The sequence below is a fragment of the Poecile atricapillus genome, chromosome Z (genome assembly GCF_030490865.1).
Source record: "Poecile atricapillus isolate bPoeAtr1 chromosome Z, bPoeAtr1.hap1, whole genome shotgun sequence".
NCBI classification, from domain to species: Eukaryota; Metazoa; Chordata; class Aves; order Passeriformes; family Paridae; genus Poecile; species Poecile atricapillus.
The window spans coordinates 94795481-94811352 of NC_081289.1; positions in this window are offsets into that span (position 1 = coordinate 94795481).

The window sequence follows — 15872 nt, forward strand, 5'->3', positions numbered from 1 at the left end:
TTTGACTCTGTCAGTAGCTTGTTTTGGTTTTTTTTACTACTACATTTTTATTTTAATTTTCCTAGAAAAGTACTGTTATTCCTATTCCCATATCTTTGCCTGAGAACCCCTTAATTTTAAAATTATAATAATTCAGAGGAGGGAGGCATTTACATTTCTCCATTTCAAGGGAAGTTTCTGCCTTCCTTAGCAGACACCTGTCTTTTCAAACCAAGACAATGTCTTTTAAGGAAATAAATAAACTGTGCAAATTGAAAATATTAAAGATCACAATTTCTTCATTTCAGGTTGATAGCAATTCATTGATAGTTTTCTTGACTATAGTTTTTCACCCGGTCCATCAATTTTACAACAGTTTCACTCAGATCTTGAGTTTCCCTGTTAGATGAAATTTTTACTTGAGTAAATAATATATTTTATCAAATATTTTTGTCTTATTAGTTAAATCAACTATTCTGTAAAAGAAGAAAACAGTTTGGTTACATGGGATTTATCTTGACATATCCATGCTGTAGATTTTTTTGTCAACTCATTATTCTCCAGATTTACAATGTCATAAGAAGAAAAATTGTTGATATTGCCAATATTGCCAGTATTAGATTTTGGATTGATTCCTTGAGTGAACTCTCTGATAGCTCTCCTTAGTCCATTTTCTTCTCAATACAAGCTTGCATTCCCCATTTCATAAGGACTAGCTTATATATTCTGCAACTTACTGATTTAGATTATATGATCTTATGATTCTGCAACATAAAAAGAAGGTCAATATACTCTTTAATTCCTTATTAATGTTTTATAAGATCTAAAAATAAGTAATTATAATGAATTCAAGGTTTTCCTTTGAAACTCCAAATGTAATAGTTACTCCAGAGGACAGAATATATCACTCAAAAAGGAAATTTTTGGGGAGCTTTTTTTTTATTTGCTGTTTGATTAATAAAATAAGACCTTATATTTGCACCTAAATTACTTACGTGAAAGAGCTTAGCATCATACAGTGAGAGATATTCGACAAGGTGCAGCTCAGGGTGCCAACATCCAAATCTCTTTGTGGTACGTGGTCATTAGTTTTCTCTGTCTTACCAAGACAGCAATTCTTCTTGTGCAATCATAAACCTAACGTACAAGAATTTATTAAGAGCAGACCCACTGTAGAAAGCTTCATTCTTCTGTTGTGTTTTTATTCATCTTTTCCATGAGCAAAGATGAAACCGTAGAAACAGATTTATACACAAGCATGCACATGTTTCCAATGATGATTTTCCTTTTTAACATTTGTTTACAACCTTGTCCATGATTTTTTTGCTCCACCCCCTGTTAGTATAGTATAGTAGATACATATTTTTTTAAATATCTGTTTCTTACTGTTGGAAATAAACAACACTACATGTATGACATATTACCCCAACAGTACCACTCACTGAAAAACATTGGATGACTGAAAGTAACAGAGACAATTAATTGAAAGATTTAACAATTAATCAAAAGATTTAACACCTGCATTCTAGAGGCTGCAGTTGGTGATGGCTTTTGACAGTATGTTGGTAGCTTGAACTCATTATGCACAGCTGTTGGTATCACACATTTTTCTCTTAACATCTAACTGTCACATCACCACAACTGATTCTTGCTGGGGCAGAAAACATCTTCATCACATAGACATGAACTGCAAAGGTAGACCCTAATCTACCTTTCTCATCTGACCTTCGTTGTGTTACTGTTATTGTCATCTTTACTTGGGTAAATCATGAAGATTTACTCAGAATAAAATCCTTATCATTCGTGTTGGATCTTCTATTCTGTAAGCAGCCTGAACAGACAATACTATTAAAGTTTACAAAGAGTATTTGTCAAGCAGGTAATACAAGGCCTCAGAATATTCTACACACCATGATAAAAACATATGTGAAATCTGAGGAGAATAGAGAGGGACAGGAGAAAGTCATGTTGACTCTGAATATATGTCTTTCATGGTGTTAAAACTGTGCCTCAGAAAGCAAAGTGTGTAATAAACCACAGAAAAATGGAAAGTTCCTCTTTTTTTTTTTTTCTCCTCAATACTCAGCATTCATATTAGTGACAACTATGTTTGAATATGGAGCTGATAGGAAACAGAGGAGGGCTTACATACCAGGCCTGATTTAATAAAAAGTCTGATTTCTTTGTCATATTAAGCCAGTTTTGAAAGCCATTAAGAGGATTACAGCTATGTGTTTTTAATGTCTCCCGGCTTATGGTCATACTGCCTTTACAAATGTGTCACTTTGACTGGATTGAATATTTTAATTTTTCAGGTATGGTTTCCACATCCATCCCAAGATTTTTAGTGGATCTGATGTCATTCACAAAAGAATTGGAAGAAGCTGAAGAATCGTTTCATCTTAGTTCATTAACATGACCATCACCCACTGTATTTTCATTAGGTCAAGGAACCTATTAATCGCAGCACACAATAAGCATGCGCTAGGGCCCAGCTTATTGCAGTGATCTTTTTCTCCTTAGAATCCTTAGAATCTCCTTAGAAACCAGGGCACCAGTCCAAAGAACAAAATTCCTATTTATGGTTTCATGACTGGTTGATGAACCAATTGGTGTTTCAGTCTTTCTTCCTTAATCAGTACCTGAGAACTTGGAGAGACATTTTGAATTACAATGCTCTGAAAGCACAATCAAAAGAGAAAATTAGTCAGTCTATCAGTCTGAAGCATGAGAATTGTTCCTCTTAAAAAGGGCTTGAGAAATATTGTGACAATAATTGCTTTCTGTGGATTGAAACAGTAGTCATGTTCATATCACTGATGTTCTTTATTATTAATCATATGTATTATTTATATATTCTTCTGCAAAAAGGAGTTATATGCTACAGGGAAGCATGGGAATTAAGGTGAATTTTGTATTATATATTTTTGACAGAGATGATTCCTTTTACAGGCTCAGGTTACCATCTCTCCTCTTCCTGATCCTAACAGTTTTTCCCAAGCAATGTTCAGATCCATTGTTAAAACTGAACTGTTACTACTCATTGTAATAGCATTTAGCAGCTAGATCAGAACTTCTGGCATCAAACATGATGGAGACCAATTCTTAGATATATGACGGTGCCTAAGACTCAAAGGCCAGCTTCAGCAAGGCCAGGGACAATGCAGCCTCAAGCCTCATCCTCTTATCCTCATTCTGGACCCTCTTGTGGTATTATTTGTTTTTATTTTTCAGTTTTTGTAGATACACATTGAACCTTGTTTGCTTAAATCAGCATTAGTCACATCTGTCAGCAACTAGTTATTTCAAAATAATTTAAGCTGAACCTGTTCTTTTATCATTTCTTTTCGTCTTCATTTCCATCAACTGGCTGAATTTAATTCCTTTTAACGTGAAGGACAGAAGAGTTGAAGCTAAGGATATAAATGCTATCAGGCAATGCTGTCATGATCTTCTTTAGAAAATAAGCTGCAGGAGAATTCTGTTTTATTGTTGACATGTTTTAGTAAAACTAGCAAATGTTCTTTATCGATTACATGGCTTCAATCTTCCTCAGCCTATAACAAAAGGAAAAACTAAATGGATCCAGGATCTAGAAAACAGCAGAATGGATAAATGTTAAAAAATCTGTTAGCCTAAAGGACAGAAAAACTTTAGCAAATCACTTTACACCTTTCAAATTCAATGTTCTTAAACAGTAATTCTTTCTTAAAAACACTTTCTCACCTAGCTGTTGAAGTATTATATATCATAAAAAAGTTGATCTGCTCAACTTTTAAGTATCTGCTCCACTTATTTTAAGTACTGACATATACCACTTCAGAATCCTTCTGTTCACATGGAAGAATTTATTTCTAATACAATTTTTCCATAACTAATGTGGTTATCAAATATTAAAGCAGCACTGAATCAAAAATACTTCCTGCTTGTCGGAAGAATGAAAGAATACATTAGAAGAACTGCTAAGTAGCCTTACTAATAGGAAACATCTGTTAAAATAATGTGTATGCTCAGTGTTATTGCCCACTGTTTGCCCTTTCTTATTTGTTCTGTATTGTTCCTCATTACACAGCTTGGAAGCAATTTGCTGACAAGGACTTACTGATTTTTTCATCTTAATGCATTTGGAAGAGCAAAGACAATGTTTTGGTAATATTGGGCCTTCATTTTTGTTTTCACAAAAGAACTATATTAAAAGAATATATTGAGGCTATAGAATTAAGCAATTGATGAAACCTCAGAAATAAAAAAAAAAAAACAAAAAACAAAACACCAAAAAGACCAGACAACTGTATCCCCACAAAAGATTTTTTTCTCTTGTAGCAACAGTAACAGTAGCATTAGTAATACTGAACAACACAAGATAGTCTTCCTAATTCTATTTTATGAACTCTTGAACTGCTTTTCCAGCAGGTTTTGAATTTTCAGAGAATATTTAGGCTATTTAGTCTGGGGTACCAAACTGAATATTTCAATCGAAATACCTGAAGTATTGCAAAATGAAAACATTGACAAGAGTGTCTTGTAACAATTAAAGTAATCTTAATATTAACCTCTTTTTCAGTAAATGGTTGTTAAAAGCCTAGTGCACTTTGAAAGTTAAATAAAATGATGGATAATAGCACTTCACAATTATCCAGTAATCTCATCACAGTCATTAGTGAAGTATACTTCACCTAATGCCTGGAAATGAGAAAATTGTTTCCTCACCTTAATGCTAGGGCATTGTGGCACAAAAGATGCAAAGAAATTTCCTGACATAGGTGGAAACAACCCAGGTAGACTCACTCAGTACTTGAACCACAAGAGACCATTCCATTAATAAAAGAATAAAGCTAGATAATCATATAAAAGATCTAGAAAGTCAATGTGATAAACAGAAAAATAAATCTGAAGTGATGAAAGCTTATACAAGTTTTGCAGCTGGTGTGAGACAAGCTAAGTGGAGCTTGAAAAGGTAAATTGAAGGAATGGAGACTTATAGAAAAATAAAGTCTATAGGATTGCTGACAATTCCTACATGTACGAAGGAAGAAGTATTACAGTGAGTCAGAGAGAAATACCAGTTGTTGATGAAGAAAGTTGTTCTTGCTACAAGGAATACTGTTGGAAGGACTGCCACCAGAGACTGAGGGAGCAGAAATTATGTCCAGCAACTGAAGTAATGTTGGTTGCATGCAGACTCTGCTGTCTTGCAGGGACAGATCATCACCAATGCATATACAGAAAGCTCCAGGTAGTGTTATTTAGGGAACCCTTTCCATGAGACTGTTAATCTCCTTTCTGCAGAGCTGTTCACTGACAAGTCAGTGAGGTGTCTGAACAATGCTGCTGTAGCTCTGAAAGGAAAGGCTTTTTATTGACAAAGAATTCTGGCAGTAATATCACAAACCACAATATGTAAGTTTGATATCACCTAAAGCACTTCAGTAGAGTTTTCCCTTCAATGGACAAATAGCAAAATTAAAGACATGCCCATAATAGCAACAGCTTCCCTGTAATCAATAGAAATTCAGGGGTGAAAGAAAAGTGTGCAAGAAGGTTTAAGCTTAGTTTAGGGTTCTCCATGGATTGTCTGTATCCTTTTTGACAAGAGCAGAAATTTTAACATACAAGGTCAAGCTCTTTCACATCACTGCAGTAGAATATTAGCAATTATTTTAAAATCAGAGGACTGTAACATAAAAAGGTGGATTAGCAAACCTGACCTTTAAGCTCCAAATTATGTAGCTTTACTGGAATTGCTACAAAGAACTTCTCTTCATACTTGGAAGAACACAGTCAACAGAAAATATGTGATTAAAACATAATTTAGGGATATTTTTCATCCAAAGAAAAAGATTTCTTTTTCTTCTTTCTCAATAATCAAATAATTTGTTACAACTAGAGCACTTCTGGCCTCTTTCAAAAAGCAAGAATTCAGTTAATGATGAACAAGTAAAACTCTGGGTGGAAAGTTTTAAAAAATGCTGCAGACTGAGTCTGATCCGTGAACAGAAGGACCAAGAGAGTTTTCACTTCAGAGTATTTGAGTACATCTCTGTAGCCTTTACAGGGGAAATTTAGCACTACTTGTGTTTAACCCTAACTGTGTGTTCTGCTGCCCTCCATTTCTTATAAACCTTTAACGATGGGTGGCTCACAGCAGGTGCCCACTGCACATCTGATACCACAGGCTAAAAGCTGGGTGCTAAATGAGATAAAGAAAAAGAGGTAAACCCTGCTAGGCAGGGTAAGGTTTCTTTGGGTTTTTTTCACACCAATGATTCAACCCTGGTAACTCCGTCCAGGCAAGCACCAGCACTGTCCCACCCAGCCTGAGGGTGTCATGTGTGCTCATGAGCTATAATGAAGTGAAAGGCACAAGCTGAGTAGGCAGCTGCAGTGATCATCAGGGACATCAAAAACTATCACATGACTCACAGGATTCAGATTCCATTCTGAAATTTCCTGCCCCTGGAAAATGCCCTGAGCATTTCCCCCCTGAACCTGAGCAGATAAAACTGGGTACTTGTGACATCACCATGTTACTATCTGGTTTAAACCCAGAAGAGCAAAGAAAATGGAGTCTCTGTGTATAAAATGAGAAGAACTTTGAAGGTTCAAAATTTACCCAAAAACTGTGATTAAAACCAAACTAGGTTTGATGTTGTTAATAGTAAAAGAGGCAAAGAGAAAGAAAGAGAAAAAAAAGAAGAAACAGAGAAGGAAGTGTGTGGGGAGGGATGGTGGATGTGTGACAGGGGTTAGGTGGAAGTATATCACCCATCCGAGGGTCTCAACAAGCCCTCGTTGCTCCTCTCTGTCAGGAAAATTAATCCACAAACACCAGAGGTTTATGTCCAAAAAGGAGACAGAAGAGTCCTTTTACTTTATTTTAATAAAGGGAGAGGCCATGGGGCATTCCCCTGAGGTGTCTCCAATTTTTGGACAGCACAGCCTCCCTTTTATCCTAATTTTCCAGCCACATGTACCTCTGTCTTTCCCCACTGGCTGAGGTATTTGAGTGGTACAGACTTCCCAGAATGCCTGATACCTAAGATTCCCCTCTAATGTATAATCCTCCCTCTTAATTCTTAACCCTTGTGGAACTTTGTGGTGTTTCCCCAGTGTCTCTTTCATCTTTCAGTGGAATCCATCCCATTGCTTCTTTTATCTCTCAGTGATAGTTTCATCTTATCAGCAGATCCACAGCTTATTTGTAAAGAGAAACCTGTCATTCCTCTCACCTCCATCTGGTCTTCAGGATGGCGAAGGTCCCCTGTCACCACCACCACATGCCAAAGAGTACAGAATTCGGTGGATGAATACACACTTTGGGCAGGTGGGAAGGTCCAGGTGCCTCCCTTGCAGAGGGGCAGTTTGACACTGTCCCTCACAACGCTGAGGATCTGTTTCATCATCTGCAGTGCTCTGGTGCGGGGTTTGGGGGAGACCTTTGATGACACCCCCTCTGCTGTGGGTGAGCTTTTCCTGGGGTGAAGGGCCCCCTCAGCTGATCTCTGAGGGGCCCCTTCAGGATGGGCGGTCACTGAGCCTCTGAGCAAAGACTTTTCCACCACACACCCCACACCTCTCCTCCCCCCCAGCCTTTGAAGATCTGGGTGAAGCCTGGCAGCTGATAGCCCTGCAGCTGCGGTCTCCTCCTTGAAGGTATCAGGCTTATGCTTTGCAAATGTCCGGAGCCCTGAGCTATTACTTTATCTTGTCTTCATCAGTGAAAGTGTAAGGCCTCAGTCAAAGGCCTGCTCAGGCTGTGGTGGTTTTCTCTGCTGCTTTTGCAATACAGTTTTAAAAGTCCTTCATGAAGATATTTAAGTCATAAACTATAATATTTTAGTCTCTGACACACCACCACTGGACGGATCCAGAGGAGGACCAGACCTATCACAGGACCACTGCTTTTTACAGCACCCACCACTTCAACAAGACTGCAACCACCACTTTGATAGGACTGTGACCACCATCCTAACCAACAGGATGTTGTACTCCAACTTTGCATGCTTAAACCAGTTCTGCAGTGTATCACATTTATTGTTATCTTTCCTCCAACCTGAAATTTCTCTAAAGGTATTTGTGTGAGGCTCATTTCTCCCACCAGTTTACTTTCATACCAGTACAACTTCTACATGGCTTGCTTAAGAAAATCCTCACACTTATTCTGTACCATCAGAATGGTGCTCCTTTAACCACCTCTCCCCACTGGAGTTTACCTGCTTACCTATTTTTCTACCTCCACTATATGTTTTCTGAGCAGTCACCTTCCATCTGTATTCTCCATGACTATGGCTGTTTCTGTTCATTGAGCAGGTGAGCTACCTAGCAGGCCAGTAGGTCCTGTTATGGTCTTTGCTTCATTGGAGAAAGAAAGGTTTTTGTCTCTAACTTCAAATGAGTACAAATCTTAGCAGAGCTTGGTATTCCTGCAGTTGATTTGTTCAACAGCTCTAGAAGCCTACTTTATTTTATGAAACCAGACTAATCAGCTGGATGAAGAAAGGTGATGATACATCTCAGGAAACACGTTGGAGAGAAGAGAATTATGTCAGTCAGCAGAGTTCCTAGTGGAGAAGACTGCCACTTCAAAGTAAGCACTTCTGAAAAATGTCTTTGTATGTCCTCTGTGCAGACCTGCTCCAAGAAGCCCCAGGTTGCAGCTACCCACAGAAAGCAAATGATGCATCTTTGCCAATGAAGGTTCCCCATCAACATTTTGGAGCTAGCATGGTAAGAGATGGGATCAGACTGCTGTTGAACATCTGTAGTTTTAAGAGCAGCCCTGCCAGCACATATTCACATGGTCTGTGCAAGTAAATGGGAACATCCCTTAACTCTTACCTACAGATGTCTGTGTTTATGTCCCTAGCCTGTCCCCCATCTCTCTTCTGTCTCTGATAAAGCTGCATATCTGCCTTGATCTTGTCATCACTTAGGACTGTTTAAAATGTCACCCTGTCTTGCTGCTGGGTTGCAATTCATAAAGAGTGAAGAATTTGATTAAAGAATGGAAGGAAAATGTATGCAACATTTCTACCATCTCTGCTTCAGTAGCAAAAAAGCAGTAATATTGATATGCAAATACCTATGTAATGTCTCACATAATGTGCAGAGTTAAACAGTAGAAATTAAAATCACTGGGGAAATTGACAGTTGATGCAACCCAAATACTATTATATATAGCATAAGAAAGAAACAAATCATAAACATTACTTTATAAAGGAGAAAATAAGATATTGTGGTGATTCAGCAGATATGGTACCACGCTTCCTTTAAAAAATTTTCAGAGACTCATATTATTTCTACCAGAATATTTAAAAACACCTTTCAACTGTACGTGGTGGATGATTTTGCAAACTGAGCAAATGAAATCTTCTAATGTCACTTGCTAAATAAGTTATTTTAGAGCCTATTTTGTAAAGAAGCCAAGTTTCTGACTGTTTTACATAATGGACACAAGCTGCTGACTGTTCTCTAAATGAGACAGTGAAATTGCCTATTGTTCTGGAGAAGTAATTTTTCAAAATCACTCTAACTTATGTATTTTCTGGCTGAGTCTATCAAATTTACTCATAGAACAGCTTTCAGAAAGCTGCAGACAGTAAACATATTTACCCACAGCTTCTGTGTAATGATCCATACAAAATTTAAGCAATTGTTCATACCCATATCTTACACACACACACTAGGATAGACTACATTTTGTGACTTATCTTGCTGAAATTTTTGTATAGAATAAACACCCTTTAAATATAGGACCCAAAGCTTCAAAGAAACTTTTTTCCTTTTTTCACAGTTTCCACTATTTATAAAAAACACTAAATTTTAGATTAATGATATTTGAGTTAAAAGAATGCATGAAATAATGAATTTTCCTTTTCACAACAAAATCTTTAAAACACTATATCATTGTTGTTATAGATACATATATTGTTGGCTTTTCGCAAATATTAAAATGAATGTTATGTGTATAAGAATGGAAATTTTTGTTGTATTAATATAGTTTTCTTTATTTCTGTTATTGATGAAACTTAGAAATAGTGGTATAATACATCTATGTTGAGCTATGACAAAGCATTAAAACAAAAACTACTTTTGTCTGTATAACCCAAAGACTGAAAAAGATAGCTGGAGACACTTTCTTTTTCCTTTTGTAAACTATCTTATCCAGATGAAGACAGCAGTGACCAGAACTCTGGGGGGAGGAATTTATTGCATTTCTGGTATCAGAGAATGTAAATCTCAATGGCGCCAAGAAGATTGATCTGTTGGGAAGGGGACAAGAGAAAACTAAACAGAAGAACACCAAAGATCCTAAGAAGAATGTATGAATATGTATTTATTCATATTTATGGATTTGTATACGGACAGAATTTATGGATATGTAGTAGGATTCTGTTTTTAAGGGACAATCCTTTGTTAGTAAGATGTGCTCTCTTGGCTGAATGCAGAGACACCCGGTCGTATTTGTATACTTTACTTTATTTTTTTCTCCTAATTGTTTTTTTATTAAACTTTCAAATTCTATAAAAATTATGTGAACCTCATTTTTCACAGTTGTGAACATCAGTCTGGGCTTTAGTCTTAAAGATATTTTTTTCTCAAATCATTTCTGGATCTTAGTTTAAGGTCACAATTCAAACACAATAGAAACATCCAAACATATCTGCATGTAAGGCATACATGGTTTTTCAACAAAAGTTCAAATCAAAGTTTCCTGGCAGTCCCCACACACAAAAGTAGGTGGTGCCTGAAGTGTTGCACTTGGAGAGATATGAGTTTTAGGCAGCAGAGTCTGGCAAGGTGAGCAGGGTGAGTGACCCTTTTTGTAACTTACTGTTGGAAATGCACAGAGCTTTGCCTTGGTTTAAGTCAGGAACTTATGGATCAAGATTGGCCAGCAGGCCCTGTGGACACAGGACCCCATGTTGGGCATAGGGCTGCAGCCCCCACTCCCCATCCCCCTTTCCAGCAGGGGAGGGAGGAGCTACAGTAAATCTGGAGTAAAGTCAAGCCCAGGAAGAGGGCAGGAATGAGCTGAACGTGTTTTTAAGTGTTGAGTTTACTTCTCATTACCCTACCCTGATTTTATTGAAAAGAAATATCATCTTTGGAAGGAGAGTCAGATCTCTCGGGAAGTATTTAAGGAGGATGCTAGAACACGTAGGAAAAAAATTAGGGAGGCCAAAGCTCTGTTTGAACTTAAAATGGCAACTTCTGTAAAGGATAATAAAAAATGTTCTTACAAATATATTAATGGTAAAAGGAAGGGTAAGACCAACCTTTGTTCTTTATTGGATGTGGGAGGGAACTTAGAAACTGCAGATGAGGAGAAGACAGAAGTGCTTAACGCCTTCTTTGCCACAGTTTTTAGTGGGAAAAAAACTTGCCTTCAGGACAACTGTCCTCTTCGGTTGGCAGATGGTATCAGGGAGCAGAATGATCCCCGTTCTCCAGGATGAGGTGGTCAGAGAACTGCCGAGCTGCTTGGATGTTCATAAATCTGTGGGACCAGATGGGATCCATCCTAGGGTGATGAGGGAGCTGGCAGATGAGCTTGTGAAGCTGCTTTACATCATTAACCAACAGACCTGGCTCACTGGGGAGGTTCCAGATGACTGGAAGCTGGCCAATGTGATGCCTATTCACAAAAAGGGGGGGAAGGAGGATCCTGGTAATTACAGGTCAGACAGCCTGACCTCAGTACCCAGTAAGGTAATGGAGCAGTTTATACTGAGTGTCATCACACAGCATTTACAGGATGGCCAGGGTATCAGACCCAGCCAGCATGGGTTTAGGAGGGGTAGGTTGTGTTTGACCAACCTGATCTCTTTTTATGACCAGGTGACCCTGGTGGATGCAGGAAAGGCTGTGGATGTTGTCTGTTTGGATGTTTGACTTCAGCAAGGCCTTTGACACTGTCTCCCACAGCACACTCCTGGAAAAGCTGGCAGCCCACGGCTTGGACAGGAGCACTCTGTGCTGGGTTAGGAACTGGCTGGATGGCCGGGCCCAGAGAATGGTGGTGAATGTTGCTGCATCCAGCTGGGGGCTGGGCACCAGTGGTGTCCCTCAGGGGTCTGTGCTGGGGCCAGTTCTGGTCAGTATTTTTATTGTTGATGTGGATGAGAGTATTGAGTCTTTCATAACACTCATAAATAAGTAAATTTGTGGATGACACCAAGCTGGGAGTGTGTGTTGATCTGTTGGAAGGTAGGAGGGTTCTGCAGAGAGACCTGGAATGGTTGGATGGATTGGAAGAGTCCAATAGGATGGAGTTTAGTTACTCCAAGTGCTGGGTCCTGCATTTCAGCCACAATAACCCCCTTCAATGTAGCCTCGGGATGATGTGGCTGGACAGTGCCCAGGCAGAAAGGGACCTGGGGGTGCTGGTGGCAGCCAGCTGGACATGAGCCAGCAGTGTGCCCTGGTGGCCAAGAAGGCCAATGGCCCCTGGCCTGTATCATTCTTCCCCTGTGCTGGGCACTGGTGAGGCCACACCTGGAGTGCTGTGTCCAGTTCTGGGCTCCTCAGTTTGGGAAGGACATTGAGATGCTTGAGTGTGTCCAGAGGAGGCAACGAGGCTGGTGAGGGGCTTGGAACACAAACCCTGTGAGGAACGACTGAGGGAGCTGGGGTTGTTTAGCCTAGGGAAAAGGAGACTCAGAGGTGACCTCATCACTCTCTACAACTTCCTGAAGGGTGGTTGAAGTCAGGTGCGTGTTGGTCTCTTTCTTTGGGGAGCAACTGATGGGATGAGAGGAAACAGTCTCAAGATGTGCCAAGGGAAATATAGGTTAGAGATTAGGAAAAAGTTTTTTTATGGAAAGAAATGGTCTGGAATGGTCTTCCTGTGGAAGTGGTGGAGTCACCATGCCTGATGGAAAAAAAAACTGGTTGTGGCACTCAGTGGCATGATTTAGTTGAGGTGTTAGGGCATGGGTCAGACTCGATGATCTTGAAGGTCTCTTCCAACCTTGTCATTCTGTGAATTCTATGAATTCTGTGAAATTGAACTAATTTCCCTGAGTTGAGCCTGTTTTTCCCATAACAGTAACAGCTGAGTGATCTTCTTGTCTTTACCTGGATCCATGAGCTTTCCACTGCCCTGGTAAAGAAAGGAGTGATAGAGTGCCTTTAGTTGTCAACTGGCTTCCAACCAAGTTCAAACCGCCACAGATATGAAATAGCAATTCCATATTTCTATAGAAAACAGCTTCTTCCCTTTTCATTAAGTCATCAAGACATTCAAGTATTCAGACTGCACACTATGCCCAGTCCCTGTGATAGTGATTCTCTGGTTTATGCACTGAATTTTGGAGGTCACACTCCATGAAATGTGAATATGAACAATTTTTTGTATTATTGAAGTCTAACATTCTTATCTCATCCTTGCTCATATATGTGGTGATATGTACTTACCAGTATGATTATACTTCACCTTGAAAAACATTCATAATGTGTCACTTAATCTTTTCCATAAATCATCAAAATTTAGTATCCTACTCATAGCGTCCATTAAGCATATACAGATAACTTCATGATGTTCAGCATTTGTGTCCTAGCACTTTGAATTAGAACAGTCCACCCACCTATTAGGACTAAGGCAGAGTTGTCAAGATTGTTTTTCATCTTATACTTTTTTGATTTTAAGACCTTATTTTAAGTGCATAAGCATAGCAGTCTGACTCCCCTTCAAAAGTCCAAATATCATTTCACAGTTCATGTAAACTTTTTTTCCCTGACCACAGGGCTCATTCACTCCATGTTTTAAGCTGTGATACTATATATTCTCACATCACTAGCTACCACTAGGTTTTCAGGTCCAACAGGCCATAAGAAACTTGTGTATTCATTCAGATAAACAGATCAGTTTGCAGACTTGGTCCAAGTAACAGGAACCCTTGGAGCACCAGGGTGCCTGTCTTTCTTTGTCTTTGTGTTCAAATTAAATCTTAGGTGTATCTAGGGAGAGAAATCCCAGCACCATAGGACCAGCTGAGAATAGAACAGCAATTTTCATACCACATTTTAAATAGCTTGCTGGAAGAAAATAGCTTACAAGAGTGTCATTTGTGGATTGTATGATTCCAAGAAGTGATAGCAAAGCAAGTAAAGAAATTTTTGTGTCTATATCCTGCTATTACCTCATTTTTCTTCAATAAACACGTGCTTGGTTTAACCACAATACCCATACAGATGGAAGCATCAAGCTTGTGCAGAAATCAGATCACACCCAAAATGAATCCAGGCTCAAGTCTAGAAGGACAAATGATTCAAACTTGTTGCAGTGAAGATTCATGTTACCAAAAAGCTGTAATAAGGCTGACTGTAACCTAACCACGAACACCATCCACATGAACCAGGCTTGACTATCTTCTCCACTTGACCAAACTGGTCCAGTACCTACTGGATGTCTTTGAGACATAGATGAAAACATGAGCTCTCTCTTTTTTTGTCATTTAGCTAAAACACATCATCTCTCCTTAGTGACTAGAAAATCAAGTGTATAATAATAATAAAAAATAAAAAAAAATAAAAAAAAAGAAAAAGGCATGACAAAAATAATTAATCTTTACAATAAACTTCCAAAATTAAACTACTGGTGAATCATATTTGGGGAAATTTGAGATTCACCTGTTAGCCTGATACAAAACTACAGTACTTGAACTTAGATTATTTAATGTATTTATTTAAGAACATCTTGAAAATGCTTTGCTTCCCGTTTTTGAAAAAAAAAAAAAAAAATGACCAAACAAAACCATTTTGTTATTGTAAATGTAAAATCTTTATGAAACAATCAGAGGTCAGGTGACAAGAGAAAACCAAATATTTGTAATAAGACTAAGAGTGTTCATCAAAAGCAAAACAGAATCTAACATAGGAATCAGACACGTGCAAAATCAAATTGGTTGCAGATGTACAATATGACAATACTGTTCTTCAGTGCTAGCCTTTTTTAGACTAATCCTTACTGAGATATGATAAAACTTCTGTATTAAAAGGTCACCAGAAAATCCAGATGCTTTAACAAAAATCTAGTTGCTAGCCCAATCCCCTGATTAGAAACAAGGTAATTCTCAGTGGAAAAAACTTAGAAAAAAACACTTTGTGGCAACTGACTCATCTATAACAGAAACAATTGTTACATGTCAGAGGGGAGAAGATTCAAAGACTAGAAGAAATGAAACAGCAGGTGTCAAAATATCAGAGAGAAACTAAAGCACTGTTAAGTTGAATACATTTTACAAAAAAATCACTTGAAGCACTGCAATTAAGAAACCTCTGAGGGTTATGAAGGATATATTTTGCATATTTTATAATAATATAATATAGAAACAGCAAAAGGTTGATTTAAATGAAGAGAGTGTGTCTGTTTAATGGAGTAGCTCTGGGGTGGGCAGAAGATGCTCATCACAGCCCTCTCAGGTTATTTATCTGACTAACACTACACTACTGAAAAATTGTTGATTGAATGTGGGACTTGGTAGTTTGTCTCATAATACTCTTTAATTTTTAGTGGCAATAAACTTAGTATTTAGGAAAATTTGAGTAATTGCCATGAAGGCAGATGATGAATATGTGCCTTAAGTCTATCTCAAAGCTGTAAACACCACCTTCTGCTCTGGCAATTACCTGTTTTTTATGCAGTGGTACTCTTTAGTCCTAGGGACCAAATTTTTACAAGATACCAGTTTAACATGTGGAACTCATTTATGGGATTCTCTTTCTTTATTCAGATCAGACTGATTTGCATCATAGGGTCCAGTGCCTTGATGGCAGTGGAGAGTAGCATGATGCAGATAAGGAGTCACTCACAGGGTAAAAATCATTCTACTCCCCCAGGCTTAGGCTGATTATGTACCAGGTTGGTATCTACTCTTTCTTATGGAAAA